We start from the raw sequence: 22,797 nt of genomic DNA, 5'->3' as shown, positions 1-22,797 counted from the left end.
GAGTGGAAAGCTGCCTGTGAGGGGCCACAACCATCACCCACCCAGAGCAGGGTATGTGGCCATTGTCAGCTTTTGGGCCAGGATCCATGAAAGGATCATGTCTGACCTAAGCTAGGCCATACCAGTGCTGCTACAGTTATACACAAATGTGGTAACAAAAAATTAAGAATTGAGTCCCATTATGCAAGCTTGAGGTAAAGCATGGTTGAAGACCAGTGATATAGAGCACTGAGCTATGAATGGAATAGGAAAGCTCAGATATTTAGGTAGGCTTTAAGTCCTCACAAGGTAGCTGATTCTCTCATCCAGTACACTAAGCTTGCCACTCGTCCATTATTTCATGAAATATAAAGGTAAAGGGAGCCCTGACCATTAGGTCCAGTCGTGACCAACTCTGGGGTTGCAGCACTCATCTTGCTTTACTGGCCGTGGGAGCCGGCGTACATGTAGCCAGCATGACTAAGCCTCTTCTGGTGAACCAGAGCAGCACATGGAAATGCTGTTTACCTTCCCACCAGAGCGGTACCTATATATCTACTTGCACTTTGACATGCTTTCAAACTGCTAGGTTGGCAGGAGCAGGGACCCAGCAACGGGAGCTCACCCCATCACGGGGATTAAAACCGACGACCTTCTGATCGGCAAGTCCTAGACTCTGTGGTTTAACCTACAGTGCCACCCGCGTCCCTTTCATGAAATATATTTAGTATTAAAATCTAATATTAATAAATAAGGAACAGTTAGCCAACCTACAGGACCCCACTCATAATTTAGACGTTGCATAAGCCTGGTAGGGTTGGAGATGCGTCCATGGTTTGTTTGTCTAGCAGACAATTTTATGAGAAAGTATGTCAGGCATACTTTTTTGAGAAGCAAATGTCATCCTTGTTTTTGTTTTATTTTCCCCAAGGGTACTCATTCCTTATAACTGGCATCACTGACAGTACTACTACTGAAGGGCAAACAAAGGAAAATGTGAAGGAAAGAAAACGTAGTTCTGAGTAGTAGGTAGTGATACTGTTGAACCCTGCAGACAAAAAAGGGGGTAAACTTTGTGTGCAAAAAAATGGGGTCAAATAATCCTATGAAAAGGTTAGTATCTAGTAAAATCAGGAGGAAGAGAATGTAGTTGTCAGGGGAAATTGGGAGAGCTGTTTGTGATGAATGTGAGTCAGAAATGGAGGCTATACCGTGGAGATGTAGAGAATAATACAGCACATAAGAGCACTGGATTTCACAGAAGTATTCCTAAGTGTCTTGCTTTGATCCTGAGCACAGTTAGGTAGACATACATTCCTCTGAAATCAAGTACCGGTAGATGTGCCTGGGAAATGGGTACACATCACAAGTGCAATGGTAGTTCCAAGGTATGTAGACCACAATTGCATCTAGAACCATGCACATTTCACCTAATGATAGTGAGATGCTTGACATACTCAACTTTGAGGTTTATAAAAATCATCCTCTGCAAACATCAAGGGTACCAAGTGTAGACAGATGTTGTGTGCTTGGTCATATATGGAAAACAATTAAAGTACTTGGTACACAGTGGCAGATAGGGAGGAGCAATTTTAGTACAGTTCAGGCACTAGGATTGCAGAATCTATAACATCACAAAGGGATTACTGAATAGGGTCAAGAATGGTATATGAAGAATGGTACTGTAACTGAGCTACAAGACAAGTTAAAAACAAAACCCTCCCATTTTGTCAATACAGTAATTATATTTCTGTTGAAATTAGACACCATGTTACAAAGGATGATACAGTCCAATGGCAGACCAATCTAATAAAGTAAACATGACAGAATAAAATCCAGGAAGAGCAAAATGATAATATTAAAAAAAAAGTCTGTAGGAAGAGACAGGACACTTTAAAAGTTTGTTGAATGAAAGTATTTCCAGTTGTGTAAGATCTGCACATTTGTGACAAGATGTTTTTAAGTAGTTATCAAAATTTGGAGAACTTGCACATTTGCGAACTTTGGTTAAGAACAAAGCTACTGTTCAGCAAAAGCAAACCATTCCTCCAGTTTGCTTATGTTTGCTTAGAAGTGAAGATGGGAGATGGCATGCCTACCTCTAAAAGCACAGTGTGTGTCCTACCCATCTAGAGGTACAAGTTCATTCTTGATTTTTTATGTATTCTTTTTCTTGCTCGTGGCATGGGTGGATTTGTTACAGCAAAGAAGATGACTAAACTTGGCCTGTGCCCTGTGTTAAATTTACAGGTTGAAACTGCAAGTATCAGATTTATTTCTATTTGTATTTATTAACCACACACCTTGTCTTCAAACCTGCAGTGATAGTGCCCCACAAAATAAGATTATTACCTTGACAGGCCTATAGATGGGCTGTACTTGCCCTATGAATGAGGCATCTAAAATTCCCTGCTATTCTGGCTTTGATTTCAGTGGGTCTGCTCTGATTATGACTTAGTTGGATGTCTCCCCAGGACAGGGATGTGGAACTTGTGGTTCCCCAGATGTTGATGAACTACAACTCCCATCATCCCATGCTGTCTGCGGCTAGTGGAAGTTGGAGTCAAACTTTATCTGAAGGGCCACAGGTTTCCCATTCTTGCTTTATGTACTTCTTAAAATTGCCTGTAAATACTTGTGTGAGTATGAAGCATGTTGTAATTTAAAATAATTTGGTACGTCAATGCAGACTTGTCTTTTTTCCCATCCACATTTCTTGAGCATCAGGTTTGTGGAAACATTGGAAATACAACATAGCATGTTGGGGTTGAGAGTTAGAGTGTTGTATTTTGACATGAGAAGACAGGTTAACAATCTTTTTTCAGCCTTGCTCCCTGGGTGACCTTGGGCAATTTGTTGTTACTTCCATTTTAACCAAATTCATAGGGCTGTTGCAAGGATGACAAGAGTACTCTGCCCACCAAAAATGGGTTCAGAAACAGTTGTTGTTATTAGAAACCTTGTTCTTTAATAACTTTATATAATTCTTATTAAAAGGTGAATAGCATTACTAATAGCACTAGAATTAAGAATGGGTCTAGATGTTCTCAATAATACTATATCCTAAAGTGATAGATATTCAGTGGATGGAGAGACTTATAAATCCAGATTTTTTCATAGTAGTAAATGAGAAGGTAGCATATGTTTCCTCCAGTTTTTCTGCTTTTTGCAGCAATCTATCTTACTTACATGTACGGTATATCCCACCTTTCTTGCATCATGGAACCCAAACTGAGATAAATATGGTCTCCAGGTACTGATCAGACCCAGACCTGCTTAGCTTCAGCACAGCCACATGTGCCTCCAGATCATATTCTGGCTCTCACCATACCACAAAACCCAGACTAGATCAGGCCATAACAAATCTAGTCTTCAAATGAGCCAGCATCATCATCACAACTAATTTATTTGTATCCCACCCTTCCCTTCCTTTCACAGGAGCTTAGGACAATAAACAACATCAAAATGTAACCCCATACAAATGTTTAGATAAGCTCAGGTAAGAGCCACCTTTGGCCCTTTAGTTAATGCGCACATACAGAACTACAAACATTAATTAATTACAGACATTATTCTTTGGAAAGTCCCTGTTAGATTTCCCTTCCCCTTCTGTGCTCTGTATTAATGTTAACAGTTGTATAATCTTGAGCAAAAGACAGTTGTTTCATTAATTTATGCTCATGTTGTGATCATATTTACCTCTCTTTTTCGAAGGGAAAGGAGCTTTAATTACACCTCCAGTTAATTATCTCTGATACATGTTCAACCTCCAAATGCATATTGATGACATGATGCCATTTCCTAATTATGATAATTGCAGCTTCATTTGAGTGGTTAGAGGCTAAATGTGCTGATGTTTGTAGAAGTCTTTGAGCATTGGTATTAAAGCAATATGGGAACAAAGTTATGCATACATTTAATATAATCATCTGTAGGAACAAAGGAGGGGGGAACACTATAAAAGCATTTAGCTACAAAGTACTTTTATTAATCTTCATAAGCCACCCACCATCCTTTCAAGTTACTACATCTTCCATGGCCCCTCCTACCCGCCCAGCATTATACTCAAGTCCTAGTTTAGTAATTGCAGTGAGATCATGAGCCATACGTCTGGGATACAAACATTTTTAGAGACTCCTGTGGTGATGGTCCAATATCTTCTTAGGGACAGAACAGTAACCACCTTCTGTTTCAGTCAGTGGTATAAACAGTTTTCTATACACCAGACTTCCTCAACCTGTGTAGCTCCATGGTCTGTGCTTGCATCACTGAAGTGAAGTCTCTTGGGCCCAAGCTTGAGTAGTGTGTATGGAAGTCCTGGACTTCCCAGATGACAAGATACCTCCTTGGCCTCACTCATGTGGTCCAAAGACACCAGCTTGCCAGAAAGAGGCATATAAGACACCATCCAACTGCCTTAGGTACTCAACTCAGGATTTGTATAGGGTTTACTCAGGACTTTTTTCAGCTGGAACTCACCAGAACTCAGTTCTGTCTCCTTTCAGGTGGGCGCCATTGGCATTCTAAGAGAATGAGGAAGGCATTCATGGTGAGTTCTGGTACCTATTTTTCTAGAAAAATAGCACTGAGTTTACCCCTTAGCCTTTCCTTCTCCTGGAGATATCCCACAATGCAGCAGGTGCAGATATTCGCTCACCATGTATTCCTGAAGGCTTTCTCACAAATGAGAGACATATGACAAGGCAGCAGAGGTTTGGGATCAGAGTTTTCCTTCTTCTAGATAGCCTACCTTTCCAGGTTGTTGCTTCCCATCTGTTGATTGTAATGCATGAACACTCTTAAAACCATCTTCTTGTGGACAATATTGTTCACAGAAGTCTGGAAGCCTTTTTTCAATGTGATGTCTGATATTTATGAGGGCATTCATTGGCATCCATAGGACATGAACTATATGCGCTACTTGGTACAAAACTATAGCATGTAGGTATACAGTCTTATTAAAGTAGCAGGAGTTAGCAAAATATATGCAGACAATTCCATTTTTCCTTCTTGATATTGATTTGTGTATTTCCATTGCCAATCTCTAGCTTGCCCTATGAACAGGAAAATATAGTGTAATCTCACTTCCATTAAAAGTCTACCTGTTTCCTGTTATTTTGTACATTGTTGGCATGAATGACTGCATGAAGAATATACAGGAGTATTATGAAAGACAGGAGCGCTTTTACCTTTACATGACAAGCCCTGGTTACATCTGCTAGCAGCTTTCTGCCAAGTTTTTAGAAAGAAAATTGCTTTAAAGCTCTTACATGTGAATCATGTTCTGTCTAGTTTTGTTGGTCCTCCTTTCATGTCCTGAAAATAATTTATTATAGAAATGGTGTGTTAAGGTATGTTAAAGTAAACTTTTCTCTTTCTTTTAAGGCTGACATTATCACTCTAGGGCATCAGGCATCAAATTTTGAGTCACCTCAGGTCTCAGATGCCTTTTGAGGAGGAAATAATTTGGATTAATTTAATCCCACCCTTTCTTACTTTTGCACTTCCAGTTTTTTGGTTGTCTGAAGCTGTACCTTTGACATTTTGACTTTCTTCTCCCTTGTAACATACACCTTAGGTCTCCTTTTGTGTGAAGTTATATACATAAATAAATCTAATCTGATCTAATTCATGATCTAAATCTGATCCAATCACAGTGTGAGGAGACACAATGAGTTAAACATGATGTTGGCTCAGCTTTCAAATTAGAACAAACACAATAGGGCAAAAAGTGCCACCTAATGTGTGATATGTCAGTAAGAGCATGTTCCCACTGTACTCATTTAAAGGCATTGTGACACAAGGGCCAGTGAAATGTAGAGATGGACTGGAGTGCAGCACAAGCCAGATGAGTCACAACTAGGGATGTAAGAAGGCAGCAATTTTTGATTCAACCTGTATTTATCACAATCAGTGCTGTTTTCATTCCATAGCAGTTCAGTTTCCACTATATACTATGAAATTTGGCTCACTATCAACTAATTGAGTTATTTACATAACTTACACAACATACATTCATCTTAATATAAGGGAAACCACTATATATCATTTGTGGACATAAAATCAATGTTGTGAACAAATACTGATTGTATTTGCTTTACTGATTTTCATTCATGACCACATACAAGCTGCAGCAATTTCCACTTCCTTTTCTGTTTTCATCAGAATTCCCCAACATTCCTAGTCACTGGAATGCTGGAAGCACCAAACCTGTCTTAAAAGGAGAGGGAGGAGAAAAGGAATTCCCTAATTATTCCAAAAGTGGAGATGTCATCTTCAGAACATCTCCTTTGTAGGCCCTGAAAACAATAACACCAGGGCAGCATTGGAATAGCATGCCTCTTCCAAAACAACAACAACAACAACAAGCCTTTCTCAAAGAACAGCATAGGTATCCCCTAGTTGACTTCTGCCCTAGGAAAGTTTGTCAACACCCCCAGCACACCACTATTTCCAAATATTTCCACAAAAGTGTTTTGTAACTTGATTAATAAATGCACAGCATTTGTGTAGCAGAAAATTACTTTTCCATTCTCTGTGGAGTTACTGCTTTGCCATAAATTAGATTCTCATTCTCTGCAGGGTTCCTCCTTCGCCATAAGTTCCCTTACTCTGTATAACTCTTTTGCTCCCCTCTACCAACAACACACCGGCAGCCTGGGGAATGAAAGGAAGACAGTGGAGAATTGCCATTAGAAACGGTGACAACAGTCCTTGCTTGTTTATGTCTTTGCTCCGGAAGGATTGATTATCTTTCCTCTGATAGCTGCCATTTTATTTATATATACTGTTTGGAATTTCAAAGTAGCACTTCTGCACTTTTACTCTCCTTGGAGCTATTAAGTGACTTAATAATAAGTGTTTAAATATTTTCTCAGTTATGAAAGCCTCTTTTTGTGGGTGGGTGTGGGTGTATAAAACAGCAGTCAGAAAACTCTGTTAGTTTACAGCTTTGCTAAGGCTTGTTCCAACAACATTTAGGTTTGTCATTGTTGCATTGAGACTCTACTAACCTAGGCCATCCATATATTAATTTAAAAGGTGGAAGGCTAAAGGTCAGAAATCCTACAAGTTGTGAGTCATCATGTGGAAACTCTTTGCTGCTCCCACAGTGCTAACTTTACCCAATGAGTCATTCTCTGCAGCCTTCTTAGACTGCCACATATGGAAATCGAGGGTTATTCCTCCGCCCCCATGTTTCAGACCTCATATCATGATGCCATAGGAGTGCAAATCTGGGTTCAAAGGTACACATCAGTGTAGCAACAAGGATCACACATTCAAGATTATAACTGAAATTATGTAAGGCCTCATCTGCACTATACATTTATAGTAGTAGTACAGTTATACCTTGGGATGAATGTGCTTCGGGATGAGCGCGTTCGAGTTGCGCTCCGTGGCAACCCGGAAGTAACAGAGTGCGTTACTTCCAGGTTTCGCTGCTTGCGCATGGGCAGGCACTCAAAATGACGTCATGCACAGAAGCAGCGAAAAGCGACACACGCATGCAGACGTGCTGTCGCTAGTTACGTTTGCTTCTAGATGCGAACGGGGCTCCGGAACGGATCCCATTCGCATCTAGAGGTACCACTGTATATCAATTTAAGCAGTCATGGCTTCCTCCAAAAAATTCTGGGAACTGTAGTCTGTTAAGGGTGCTTAACAGAACTACAGTTCCCACAAGTCACAGAACTACAATCCATCTTCTGAGGGAACTCTGCGACTTCTAACTCTGTGAGAGAAATAGGGGTCTCCTAACAAGCCTCAGCATCCTAAACAAGCTACAGTTCCCAGGATTCTTTGCAGGTATGGTACTGCTTTTCCATAAACCAAAGTGGCTTATGGAAACACATTGACCAAAACATGGACAGTAGAGACATTGGCTTGGTTAACAAATCATACTAAGCCAAACTATGACTTACCAGACCACACTACTGTGCAGGCAGCCAGAGAGGAGTTACCAACTGCTTTGTCCTTTTTGTTGTCATGCTGTACTGAGCAAAGGCAAGGTTTGACTCAGTATGTTGTCTGAGTCAGGGCTCATGGTTAAGGGCTCTGTTCATGAACCATGTTTTGTTTGCCTCCGTTTTCTAGGGGAGAGCACAACTGATGTTAAATGTAAGTTTGTCACCCTTTCCAACTTGTTTTTGTAAGCATTCAGCATTGTCTCATAACAAGTGCCATTGTTGCCCATCTCTGCTTGCTTATTATTATGGCTTTACCAGCTGCTAAGGTGCCAACCAAGGCCTTCCTTATCGACTTGCAAGAACCTCTTATAATCCAGTCAAGCCTTTCTCCTTCATTAGCAGCCAGCTGCACTTTTCTTTAAAGAAAGCTTTACAAGACTCTGAAGTTCATCTCTGATTTTTTCATCTTTCCATCTCACTATCCAGATGCATTCATGTGCTTGCAACTCTGAATGTGTCTGTTTATAGAATCACAAATCAATATGAAGCCATATATTCAAATACTTGTGCCAGGGTTTAGAAATCATTATGGTTTTGGCAATAATGGCAGCAGTGGCAACCACCACCACCACCACATTGACCTCTACAGGTCAATGACAGGCTAATTCTTTGGAACTTGGAGCATAAATGAAAGTTCTAGCCCTCAGTGGTGTGGCAGAAAGGTGGTTTTAAATGATGGCAGATGTTTGAGAAAAACAGGGATGAAGAGGCACTGAGAGAAAAATGGTGCTTTCAAACAATAGTAGAGGTTTGAGTAAAGGGAGGATGAAAAGAAAGTAAGAAAAAGTGGCCACTTTAAACAATGGCAAACGTTTGAATAAAGCAAGGATAGAGGAATACTGAGAGGGGATAGTGGTGATTAAAACTTTGGCAGATGTTTGAGCAAGTAGGGAGTGACACTGAAGTGGGGGCAGTGGCAGTTTAAAACAAGGTTTGAGCACAGCGAGAAGGGAGTTTAGAAAAGATCTATTCTGTTAGCTTTTTGGTGCTGGCTTCTGTGTTGCACCCATCTCTGATATTTTACTGTGGGCAGGTGGGGGCGGGGAGAGAAACTGCCATTTTCCTCTCAGTATACCTGCACCTCCACTTCACTCAAAGTTTTATCATGTTTTCGCTTTCGGTATTTCTACTTTTTTGCTGTTCTCAAACTTCTCCCTCTTCCATTCCTCATCCTTCTCATGTGAGAGAGATAAAGGATGTGGAGCCCTGGAATATTAAATAGTACCTTCACACAATGTATTTCACAATGTATTTTATTAACAAGCAAATACCCACAACATCCATCAAATGAGGGTGGAGCAGAAGGCACGGACAAAGAAAAACAAGGGCTGGGATTGGGAAGGTGGAACGTGAGCTTAGAAGTTACATGGAGTGCAAAGGGGAAGCTAAAGGAGATTAATGTGTGGGAAGTGGCAGGGGGTGGCAAGTGGATTGAGTAGGGGTGCATATCCTAATAATGCATAATTCTTTTACTTTCCTTAAAATCCTTACGTTATTTTTTTGCTGGAAAATATGGTTTTACTATCATTATATAGACTAAGTTTCAAGAGCTGCAAGCACTTCAGTCATGTCCAACTTACTCTTACCAGTCACAGTATCTGAGGTGGTGTGTCACTGCTTTGCCATCCTGCCTGCTGTGGTGGCACTGCTGCTTGTTGGGACTGGGATGGGTTCCAAATAATAAGCATACATTTTCCATAAATTGCCAACTTAGAAACATGAGTTAAAAATAAGAACTGACATCAACATAGTGATAAACCCACCTGAGAACCCGTTCTGCAACTCAGTGGGATCTATATGCATTTATAAAGTTCCTGGCCACCATTAAACCACCAAATTTCCCAGGAAGTCAGCACAAAGAGAATTGCATGGTGAATGCTTAGAATTTCAAGGCTCTTAAGCATTAATTTCAAAAGAATTGCACGCAGCCAACTTGTTAAATCATGCAACTCTTTGATAAAGTAAGTGTGGGGTTCTGCCTATATAATGTGTGTTTCCTTTTCAACACAGCAACCCTTAAGTGCTTCATTTTTCTGCACCTGGCAACTGTTGTTAAAATTTCTGCATCAGGACTGTCAACATATATTTATGGAAAACAGTCTTCATTGTATTCTAGCCAGAGAATAATCTCCTTTTCTTTGGTGCCTTCATTCTTCTTGATACGCTGGTAGCGATGGTGGTGATGGCGACAAGTGAACATTTAAGCAGCTACAGTTTCACAGGCTCCTACTTACACTACAAAGCACACACAAAGGGGGAGGGGGGAAGCCAGATATTCTTAGATGCTATGACTTTGTTCAGAAAAAAACCCCTGTTATGTATTGGCTTTAAACCATGAATTTTTGATTTTGCTGTATTCTAAGAGCTCCATTGAGCCCAAAGTTAAGCACATCTAATTCAGACTAAACTCAGTGGCAAACATCAAGGCACATTCTTAGTTCTCCCCTGGGAATAAAGATACCATAAAGTGTTTAATTTTGGGTAGATGAGAGCCCAGCTCTTATATTTACTGTGTGATTTCCCTAGAGTTCTTTTCCCAAAGTCGTCCCAAACATTTCTTTGGTGTATGTTTTCTCAGCTTTTACAATGGCTATACTTCAGCAATATTTGCTAAACAGTTAAAAAAATTAGGTGTGCCCTTACTTTGAACAGGTAGGACACATCTAGAGTACATACCTGTGCATACATCTTAAGACTCATGGAATAAAATAAGGCCAAATTCAATGTAGACTTTCATAGGATGACACTGAATTTATTTAGCAACAAAAACCTTCTGCCTCCCAGCCCAATGCACAGTCACTCAGAAGTCCAAATGAATTCAGTCTGACTCACTCCCAAGTAAATATGCCTAGAATTATGAATCTAGACAGCAAAGATAAAAAGAAAACAATAAAAATACAAATACTGAAGGGTAAAATCGATATAGAAACCAAATATTGTACTAATAAAATATAGAAACCAAATATTATACAAATAAAAAAACCCAAAACTAATGTACAGGGATCAGCAAAGAATATGTGGTGTAAAAATATTTTTCAGATACAATCAGTATAACTAGTTTACAATATCACAAACAATAGCACTTACAGAGGAGAAATCGAAATAAGAAATATATAAATTATTTTCTGCATACAAGGAATGCAGATTTGGTTCTGTTCTGGAATGTTTGAAAAAGAGAAAGTAGCACTTCCAAGATTTACAATCTTCTTAATTGCTTTGCTGCCAGATTCTTTTTTTTTATTAATTCCTTTCAAATTAATTAAGAATTGTTTGCCAAAAATTATTGATTACACAATTTTGTCTAGATGCATGCTGTTAAGAGGGAGCCAACGCTATTCTAGCAATTCCTTTTGATGAAGTAATCAGGAAGCTTCTGGGGCCTGTTTCAGCTGCTGAGGGGCGTGCTTCAAATGCAAATTACTGCCAAATGAGATTCTTTCCAAATTCCAGCCAATTAAAATATATTTAAAGGGCAGCTGCTTAAAGGCAAAAACAATCCTTCCTCACACCCCCAAAACTGTTGCAAGAAACTTTCCAAGGCAAAAGTCCTCCAGTTTGTCAAACAAGATCTTTAAAGTAATGCGTAGCTGCTATTTATTTAGTCCAAACTGGTGGAATCTGTGAGCGGCGCCTATCTGCAGTCAGAAGCTGAGATGACATGTTCAGCACCACCTTAAAAGAGACAAAGCAGGGAGTGTTTGTTCGGGTGTCAGTTTTCTCCTCTTGGCTCTTTAAACCATGTGTGTTTGGCTGCTTGCCCTCTGTGGAGCTGCATACAAATATTGACAGAACACAGTGGTATTTGTTAAGCTGGATCTTGGGAAGTGAATGATTAAAACTCTGAAGGAAGATCTGAAAACTTCAGAGCTTCCCTCCTCCCTCTCCTCAAGAATCTTTAACAGTGTTTAACAGAGTGAAAGTGAAAATGCTGAGCTTGGTTAAATGAAAGCCCTGACCTTCTTTTCCTCTGCCTTTGCCTTGCTGTAGGTAAGGACAAACTTCTTGAAATGTTTTCGTTCCTGCATGTTTTTTTTAATCCCATTATGAATTAGTGGTTGTTTAATGTGTGGTAGTATTGAAAGGGGCTGGGAATGCTTTTGATTTAATTCTGTGATTTGGGCAAAAGTTATGAGACAATCTTTGTAAATAGACAGACTGTGTTAGCCAGTAACTATGCACCATCAAATGTTAATACTACTTTTCTCACAGTTCCATTACAGTAAGTGATAGGTGCATGAATCTCCTCAGACATTTTAAAGACATACTTAGATCCAAATATCTGGGACACATGAAATTCACCTCAGAATTCCACCTAGTGGTGTTCAACTGAGAGTTCAAAGTTTGCTGCCTGGGTTGTACCTGCAAAACATTATTGTCTCCATCACATAGTTAATCACTGTCATACTGCTTTCTAGTGCCAATGAAAGGGTACTGAAAAACCTGTTTGACTTAAGGTTTTATTTTAACTTGAGAGACTCTTGAAACATTGGAATATTTCCCCCCACTGTGTATGATACTTCGAAGAAATCACCGGATGACTAAAAAATTGTATACTAAACATTGTCCTGAAATGGGCTTTTTGTAAGAACACTATTTATTTATATCTAGAGAGAATGAAATAGACCTATGATGCAGTCAAAATTTTGATATCCATGAGGATTACCGGCTGCTTGTTGCTTCCAATTGCTGCATACTAGCACGCAAAACTGCAGAAGCCTGATGATTGCTTTCCATCTCAGTTGCTTATCATCAGTCTTTGGGGCTTCATCTTTTTTCAATGTAAGCAAAGCATCTTTCATGCCATGGGATCATGTTGCAATAGGAGGGTTTTGGTTAAATATGCCTTGTTAATCTTTAATGTATAAGTAGCACTGAGCATTTGCCAAATGGAAACATTTAAGCAACACCTCATGTATCCATTGCCAAAATAAATGCTGGCAGGCTACAAAATAATATTTTTAAAAGAATTTTGCAACAAACTTCAACATGTGGGTTCAAATATTCCACTATCCTTTGATGCATCTTGGAAAACGTGCAAATGCAAGTTTGCCTATTAAAATCCTACAGTTGGGGCTGGAAGTTTGCAAGCGTTCCTCTGATTGAATAGCACTTATTCATGAAGCAGGTCTAGTTGAGCTCAATGAAACAGCTTGTTTGAATCAGCACTACGCGTCATTAGAGTTAAGTAGAATTAGGCTCATAAGGAATGTTTATGGGCATATGATGTATATGTCTGATTAATATTGAAAGCTACCTTCACAGAGCAACATGTTAATAAACATAATCACATTTTGTGGAATGTCTTTTAAGAAAAACAGAGATACACAGGGTGAGATGGGATTAGAAGCTGAAGTTTTTGGATTGCCTCTCTTTACTTAAAACATTGACCTTATCCGCAGTATTACCCTGCCATGGTATTTTATTTGTATCACAACTGCCAAGAAGCTCAGGGGGCTTTACATAGTTTCTCCCATTTTATCTACACAGTGATCTTGTGATTTAGTTATGGTGGTATTGACTGGCCTTAGTGAAACTCAGAAGTTGAAAAGGGTCTCTGTGGTCCAAGCAGATTGGTGTGGATTGCCTTTTTTCCAGCTGTGGCTGGTTTGCCTACAATGAATGTTTATGGCCAGGGGTAATCTAGCCACACTGTTCTATTATCTGGAAACCTCCTGTGTGGACTACTGTATGTGGGGCTGCCCTTGAAGAGGACTCATAAGCTTCAATTAGCACAGAAGGCAGCTGCCAGAATTTTAACCAGCAAGATTGGCTCACTAAATGAATTGCTGTACATTGGCTGCCCAGTTGCTTCTGAGCTAATGTAAAGGCACAGATGCTAACCTTGAAAGTGCTAAAAAATACTCAAATAGCTGAATATACTCCTCTTTGGGCAAAAACAAGCCTGGCTGTGCATTAAGATTTGAGAGAAGGGTCTTCTTTGTGCCCCAATGTTAAGGAAAGCTCATTTTGTGGTGATATGGATGAAGCCTTTTCCTCAATGGTGCCTATTTGTGTCATGCCCTCCCACTAGAAACACAACAGGTACAGTGGTACCTTGGGTTAAGTACTTAATTCATTCCGGAGGTCTGTTCTTAACCTGAAACTGTTCTTAACCTGAAGCACCACTTTAGCTAATGGGGCCTCCTGCTGCCACCATGCAGCCAGAGCTTGATTTCTGTTCTCATCCTGAAGCAAAGTTCTTAACCTGAAGCAAAGTTCTTAACCTGAAGCGTATGTAACCTGAAGCGCATGTAACCCGAGGTACCACTGTACTTCTTCATATGTAGTAGGAACATTAGAATATTATAAGTAGGGCTATGTTGCACAATGCCGAAGAGTAACATTCTTTCTGAGCACCACAAATATTCAAGGGTAGTGCAGATATCTCCTTGACAATTCTTTACAAACTTAAAGGCCACTTTATAATGGGTGGACCAACTGAGGGGTCATCACCTCATTAAATGAAAACCTATTACCTTTCCAACATGGCCACGCAATAAGGCCACATCAAAGCACAAATAAAAAGAGCTACTGTTCCAGAGGGATTTGTGAGGTATGCTAGAGAAAACCATAAGGAAGGTGAATGCCTCAAACACACTCATTTGTTCCAATACATTTGCTAGGCATACTCTTATTGGGAGACTGCTGAAAGACGTACACAAAACTAAATGCTTTTCTCCTGGGTTAGCAGTCCAAATCTGTCACTGATGGTTAGGGAAGAAATTTAGTAGACAGATGCAGTAAATATTTTTTTCTGAAAGCAGAAGCAGTTTGTTGCAGGGGTTAAAAAACCCAACCAAAGGGTATGACATTTGTAGGACATCGGGTGAGTTAATATGTAGCAACATTTGCATTTCCTATTGCATTCTAGATTGATCATATGCACACACATTCACACAGCTACACATAGCAATTGTGAGGCTTTTCCTTCTTTCTTTGTTTGATATGTGTGCCACAAATCAATACAAACTGTGGCGTAGTGCCATCCTGTTGTTCTCTGCAGTGCATTAGCAAGGTTTTCTGGTATATTTAGATATGTGTTGAATAAAATGGCATGTTTTTCTTGTCTGCTGGGCTTGGAACAGCTAGCACAGGAGAGTCAGCCAGCCGAACTATGCTATAACCAGGCCTGTAGGTCATTGAGAGAGGGGGACACACAACTTTCGGTACCTGTGAAACCCATGCCTCCAGACAGGGCTCCTGTGCATTAGGAACAGTGATTATAAAATCAAAAGCAGTGCTGATTGTTGAACACATTCTGCTTCTCCTAGATTCGGTAGTGCAAAGCACAAGAAGTGTTTGGTCAACAAACATACACATGCAAATTAAATAGTATCTGTAATTCTTCCTGAGGAAATAATGTGATCTGTCTTGGTATATAACTTGAACTTTGTAGTGTAACAGACAAGGGAACCTGTGACCTTCTATATATGGTTGAACTACAATGTCCATCAGGCCTGACCACTGGCTATGCTAGAATCCAGCAATGTCTAGAGAGCCACAGGTCCCCCATCCCTGTAGTATAGGGCAGACCTAAACATGCCTGATAATTTTCTAACATTTAAGTTTTGCACTTTTACAGTGCCAACTATAGATCCTTCCTACCTAAAAGATACACCTATCTGGCAAACAATTTAGGTTAGAACTGCAGCACAGCCTTAACTGGATGGTTGTTCCTGGACAAGGCTGAATGGGAGAAATAATCATAGTAAGCATATGTGAAGCATCCTGATTAACATCACAGAGTCCTTGGCACCAACCCTGGTCTCAAAATCCAGACTTTAATGGGAATTTTGCCCAAGCTGGGACTACAGGATCCACTTCTTGTAACAGCAAACAGATGTTCACTTACATTTTTTGGAGCTGATTTGGTTCCCCCCCCTTCCGCTCTATTTCCCTGCTCTCTGTACACTGTAGTGCTTCATTGGGCTTCTCAATATAGTCACTAGCATTTCATGCCTTTGGCATAGAAGAAAACAGCTAAGTTTTGGGAAGTTGCCTTGTTAAGACTTCGTAAAACATTATTTTACAAACACTTTCACATTGACAGCAGGAATGGGACATACCCTGCAATCATAGTAGGTTATGAAAAAGCATTATGGAATCACCATGAAAGCTGTCAAAGTCATATATATATATATATATATATATATATATATATATATATATATCCCACACTGCTAGCAATTGGGAAGACACTGTAAAGGTGCAAAAGTGTTAGGATAGGAAAGTTCTATTTGTCTTGGTGAACTGGACCAACACTCCATTTTTCGTGTTGTTGCAATGCAGTATGACCAGTCTGAAACAACTGGCTCACATATGCATTAGAATGTATGTACAAATGTTTAACTCGGTTGTAGGAATTACAGCTTCAAACCCTTTCTTCCACTTTATTAGATAACCTTGAGCAAACTACTCTTTCTTGGTCTCTCAACCAAGGCAGGACAAATGGCACCTAGAATTTTGTAGCTCTCAAGATGGATGGGGCTTAACTATCTTATTGTTCTTCCTAAACTACAGCTTTCTTACCTGAAGTGTAATTTACTGATAGTCTCTTAGAAACCACAAAGCTGTTTCTCCTAAAATGAGGAATCACCCCACCTCTCAAGTATAAAATCCAGCACTGTAGTCTGATGGACTGGAATTTAACTCTTCTTGCACAGCAGTAATTAACACTGATAAATGAGAGGGCACGTCCGTGAAAGACCTTGGCAAGCAAAGCACATTGCTGTGGTTTGCTAAATGCTACTCATGCTGCCTTAATGGAATTAGTGCTTTCTAAAGCATGAGTGCTTTTCCTTGTCAGAGGACCACAATCAGCTTCCAGAGCAAAGGAGTTCCTCCTCCCCTTCTTTTTCTGTGTGGTGTGAACCACTAAATATAAACAGAGTATCATGTTTAGAACTACTGTACTACTACTACTACTGTGGTAAGCCACATGAATTTTGTGTTTTGTCATTCTATCACATTGGATATTCAAGCCATATACAGTGGTACCTCGGGTTACAGATGCTTCAGGTTACAGATGCTTCAGGTTACAGACGCTTCAGGTTACAGACTCTGCTAACCCAGAAATAGTACCTCGGGTTAAGAACTTTGCTTCAGGATGAGAACAGAAATCGTGCAGCGGCGGGGCGGCAGCAGCAGTGGGAGGCCCCATTAGTTAAAATGGTACTTCAGGTTAAGAACGGATCTCCAAAATGAATTAAGTTCTTAACCCGAGGTACCACTGTACTTCATTATTTGAGGTTTGCTTGGCGGTTACAGATTGGCTTGCTGCATTGGGGGAGTCTCCCACAGCAGCTGGGATGGTTCATGTAGAGAGGAGGGAAGGGTGAGAGGGAAGGGGCAAGACTGTTCCGGTCACAATGAATCTAAGGTCCATTCCTTATCTGACTTTTATTGGATGAATACAATCAAAACAGCACCTAAGCCCCACTACTTTATGCCTTGACCAGCCATGAACTTCACATTGGGCTGGACAGAATGCTAGCTCCTAACCTGCTGCACAGTGACTAACCATTATTCTTGAAGATGGTTGAGAAACTGCTGCTGGTACAGTTGGGTCAAGCTGTCTGATCGTTGAATGGGGCAGCAAAATGAGACCATATATTACTCATTTTATTCTTATTCTTCTTGTTCTTTTTTAAAATTAAATTTCTATACTGCCCTTGATCAGAAGATCACAGCAGCTGGCAGTAGCAGCAGCAAAAGAAAAAGGAAAAAAAGAAATGTAAAAAACCCAACTGTCCTGCAAGCAACAGTGGTGCCTGGTTGCTTTTCAGAAGATGTATGCTAACCTGCTATCTATAGTTTGATCTTTTCTGGTCCAGTAAAAGGGCTCTTAACTTTTGTGATTGCAGAGCATGAGAAAGTATGAGCAGCAATTGCTGTTGATCTTAATGCAGATTCACTTTGAGTTAGATTGCACTGCTGTGGACCTATGTATGTACATATTAACATTTTAAAGTGTCTCATCTCTGCATCCTCAAGCATAACTTGGAATGGTATAATTCCATCTCAAGTAGGTCCTTCTAAAATTCAGTAATGTAAAGGGAGAAGAGAATTCACTTTTGAACAGAATCCACTTGTTGGTCTCTGATTCAGACTCCATTAATAGTATATAAACAATCATCCATAAACCTGTAATACTAGTCTGCATGCAAGCTAGCATATATGATTGAGGAGAGATTGAGATGAGCAACTCTCGTTTCCCAATCCTGCCTTAACTCTTTGGGTCAAATGTACCAAGTTACCGCAGCTTTAGTGGTGATACCCAATAGACAGTGCTGCCATAACCAAACATGGTTGATGCCACACCAACACTTGTGAACTATTATGAAAACTTATGGGTAGTCTTCCTTGCCTTTCCCAAAGCTGAAATAACAGCAGAACACTCTTACATAATAGTTTAAGAGGCAGCAAATGACATGTATTGCTTTATTGATTGTTACATGTTTGGTGAGACTAAAAAACCACTGGAAAACACAACACTACACTAGGAAAGTGCATGTAAGTCGGGTCTTGTTAAGAATCAATTCTACAAGTAGAGGGGCAGATATGACAGTAAGAAGAAAGGGTGGTGTGAATCTATGGCCCCATCCTTACTACACATTAGAGCAGTATCATACCACTTTAAACAGCCATGGCTTCCCACAAAGAATCATGGGAAATGTAAGTTGTTAAGGGTGCTGAGAGTTGTTAGGATCTGTGTAGATCTGTGAGGGGAATAGGGGTCTCCAAACTCTCAACCCCCATAGGAAGCCACAGTTCCCAGGATTCCTTGTGGGAACCCATGACTGCTTCAAATGAATAGTGCAGATGGGACCTACCATGTCTAGCTTGTCAAAAAGAATACTGATGTTACTAGAAGAAATGTGAGAAAATTCTGCATCTTTTCCAGTCCTTTACAATCCTATGGCAAAAATAATGTCTGACCCTGTCTCTTTAGTGAGGTCAAGCGGCACAGGGTCTTTACCTCAACAGAAGATTCCCTGGATCATTTCCTGTACTATTTAATTCAACATGATGTGATTTTCTCTCTCCAGTGGATTCAGTGTCTCAGTAAGGCAATAAGACACAAACAAACCATACCTTGCGAAAATGCTTTGTGATTATTTGGCAAGGCATCTGCAGTATATGAGGGACTGCTATTAATAATAAAAGTATGTTGCTGAAAATAGAGCTGCAAGCTATAAGGGGAGGAGAAACCCAAAGGAATTACTGGGCCTTATTGCACCATATTTGGCTCTTCCAGCAAAGTAGTCGAATGTGCCAAATATGAGTAATTTTTAAACAAAGAAATCTATGCATGGATTCTGGATTCCAAAGGGGGAAACTAAGAAAATTGAAGTTGGCAATGAATGCACATTTGTGCAACTAATGGATTCTTTTCTTGTTTCTGGCCTCTCAGTTCCTAAAGCTTCTGAGAAGCAGCAGAGGGGTGTTTTCAGCAGGCTGCCTTAGTGACTGGCCTCTTTTAGCATTAGGCTTATTAACAGGCCTCCACCTCTCAGATATTTCAGGGCATATATGGGTTTTCAGTAGCTGTCTTTCTAAAGGAAATGTGGGGAAACTGTATGATACTTCAAATGTGTCCCTGGGAATTTGGTGCCACACAGTAGAGAACCCTTGGCTGCCATCTTAGGGATAGGAAGAAAGAGTAAGTGGCCACATGGGATGAGAGAGAGCAGATGAGCACTCTGCCTTACAATTCTAATAGCCAATATCTATGGCTTTAAAGGAACTATTTATTTTCATAGTGGACTTTGGTCCACCAAGGTAAATAGATGAAGCTCACTTTTGGAATGCATTTTATCAGGTTTCCGGAGCTACTTTCTTCCTATTCAGCAGTAGAGATAGATTTGCATATGGCTGTGGATGAACCTGGACAAAGCTTTGTGTTTGCATGTTCCCCTCTTCTCTTCAAGCATGACTGGATGGAGTTTAGTTTAACTTTAAAAATAATAATAATCACAGTTTAACATTATGTCTGGACTAGATACTGTATCTTGGGTTTAAAACAAACCCTGGTATGTTTCAGAACAAGCAGACTTCAAAGGCCCAGGGTTATGAAACTGGTTTGTTAAACTAACCATTGCTTGTTTGAAATCAGGGTCCCTAATTTGAATGGAATGCTAAATCATGATTGTGTGAAAGTGAACGAAAATGCTAGCAAAGGGAATTTAGGAGTACATGAGTCTGATACTTATTCGCTCAGGGTTGTTTGGGCTCAGCCACAAAGGGGTAAACCACCGTTTAGCATTGCGTGCAAACATGGCCAGAGAATTCAAGCCTGGAGATTGTGAAACTAGTCTCTCTAACACTTGGAAACTATGCAGATTTAAATGGTATCTAAAGAATAATCCTGAAATGAGTTAGGTGGGAATAAACAGCTAACCAAATCTCACATAAAGGGGCCTGTACTGGAACTAGGCTCTTGTTTGTGAATTTACAGTCAAAAGATTCTTCTTTTTTTGCAATCCATTCTTGTTCTGCATCTTTTAAAGACTGATGAGCATAGCATTGTGTTGTTTTTTAAAACATTTGGAAGCAGTATAATCTTCTATCTCTGCACTGCCCCCTTATTTAGATTAAAATCTTTAAAGAGCATTTGATATGGTGACCTTTGGTTTACAAAATAGAGACTTTAGCAAGGAATGCTGATTGCACATTGGCTGCTGCTCTTTGTACCAGACTAAGGCTATCAAGATAAAAATGTTAGGACACAAAATCCTACAGAAATCTTAGGAGCAGGCAGAGCTGGTTCCAAACTCTATTTTTTTTCTTAAAGGAATGGAAGGAAAACAATATATTCTGAAACAGTCACCCTGTGGCAAACATCCCACCACATATAACTTCTAGGTTTGCTATTTTCATATTTCTTTTTACATCGATTTGCATCATAGCTTACTTTGAGAATGATCACTGTTTCTATTTATTAATTCTTGCTTTGTGCTCCTAAACTGTTCAAAGAAACTGAAATCATGCATGCGCTAAGCACCTTGAAAGAGATTATTAATAATAGAAGCAGAACGCGTTTAAATTCAGATTAAATTTTTTTTTAAGTCAAATGGGATAGGAAAAGAAGGCAAAGAAGCATATTTCGTTATTCTAGCAAGGCAGACTGAATTAACACAAATAAACAACTTTGTAAGATAAATGGACTCATTCCTTTGGAACTTTCTTCACATATTGACCGTTGAGATTATGGCTCCTATCACATGATTAGAAACATGCTGTGCATTTTCTTTTTAATCTCTGAAGAGCCAAGATCACAACCCAAGCCCTGCTTGTGACATAGCATTGCTTGTGCAAGTAGTCTACTTGCATAAGTGGTGTAATTTACAGATAATTCAATATCTAAACTAAACTTTGCCAACCTGGTGCCCTTCAGATGTTTTGGACTACAGCCCCAACAAGCCGCTTCCAACCATCATAGTCACCTGCAGAGCTTCATGTTGGTAAATGTTAATCTAAATTTGCTATTAGGCTGTTCTCTCTCTTTCACCAGTAAACAGGGTGGTGTGGCTGATTCTCATGTGACAAAATCACACTGGAGATGTGCTGCCTGATGGGACAGCAATGAGCCAAGCAGCTGTGGGCGAAAAGGTACGCTTCAGGTGTCAACTGCAAACAATTAAATCCCCTCCCCACAACCAGCATAGAGCAAAATGCCACCACTGTTTTAGATCTCATCCAATGCACGCTGCTTTTGCTTGTGTCATGGTAGTGTGTCCAATCTGTCTGCCTGGTAACAAGTAGGTGCACAGCTGAAAAAAGACCTCCCCCTAGTAGTCACTGCCCATCTGAAGCATAGCTGTCAACGTTTCCCTTTTTTTAAGGGAAATTCCCTTATTCCAAATAGGATTCCTCACAAGAAAAGGGAAAAGTTGTCAGCTATGATCTGAATGACCTTAGTAGAATCTTAACATCAGGCAGGTACATATGAAAGTAGGCACTCTGAGGTAAAAGCATCAGAAAATGGCCAAGCTGTTCAACCAGATTGCTATGGGAAGCCTATCATATCTTAAGGCTAAGTAGAAATTTTACAGTTAAAACAAGTATCTTGAACTGGATTTAGAAATGAACTGGTAGCCACTTGGAGAACTGGTGAAATATGTTCCCAGTAGACTGCCTTGGTTAGAATTCTAGTAACCTCTTATTGAATGAGCTTCAGTTTCCAAATTGTATTCAAGGTAGGCACTATGCACAACACATTATAGTAGTCTAAATGGAAGGGTCCAGAGCATGGATCACAATAGTGTAGCTGTTCATAATTACAGTAATTATTTCTATATTATTATTATAGTAATTATTTCTATACTTGCATATATACATATAAATTAGAATATGGAAATTTTATTCAAATCAGTATCCTACTCTCACCTCTTTTTTGATGATGCATTTTCTCTTTTTTGGCGATATGTAAGTGGCCATGCTTGGATTTCTGTCACGTTCTAATTTCATTCATCATCTCAGAAGTGCTTGGTGTCCTTCAGTTTAGGTGCAGATGGGGGAAGAAGGTCACAAATTTCAAGAGGGAAAGTTTTCCCTTTCCCAAAAGAAACAGCAATTCCATAGTGTTCCAGAAATATTTGTTAGAGTAATACAAAATGTGAGAGTTGAAAGCATTCCATTACAGTAATAATGATATTAAAGAATTGGCTACTAGTCTCATGATTCATGAAACAATAATCAAAAGAAAAGTTTGTTTCAGTAACAAAAACTTGCTAGAAAGAAAGAAACTGGAATTCTATGAACAAAATAAATTCTGTTCTTCTCAGATAACGTGAAAACTGATGTCACTTCTAATTCTCTTGAGGGAAAAATGGCTACAGTTAGAAGTACA

The 22,797-nt window shown here is 39.7% G+C and overlaps 1 protein-coding gene across 4 annotated transcripts in view; it reads left to right on the top strand.

Annotated features, from left to right (window-relative positions):
• The window catches only part of NCKAP5 (NCK associated protein 5), a 617,165-nt gene that overhangs the window by 68,189 nt on the left and 526,179 nt on the right, over positions 1–22,797 (top strand). The window contains exon 1 of one of the 4 annotated variants that reach the window (XM_081921454.1): positions 11,462–11,933. The exons of the other annotated variants lie outside the window; for them this stretch is intronic. The gene's annotated coding sequence lies outside the window, so the exon portion shown is untranslated. Of the gene's footprint in view, positions 1–11,461; positions 11,934–22,797 lie in introns of those variants that run through there. 4 annotated transcript variants of the gene reach the window in all.

Source organism: Podarcis melisellensis (assembly GCF_964234715.1).
Source record: "Podarcis melisellensis genome assembly, chromosome: 1".
NCBI classification, from domain to species: domain Eukaryota; kingdom Metazoa; phylum Chordata; class Lepidosauria; order Squamata; family Lacertidae; genus Podarcis; species Podarcis melisellensis.
The sequence above is the reverse complement of the archived record's forward strand: the minus strand, read 5'-3'. Positions and strand labels throughout refer to the sequence as shown.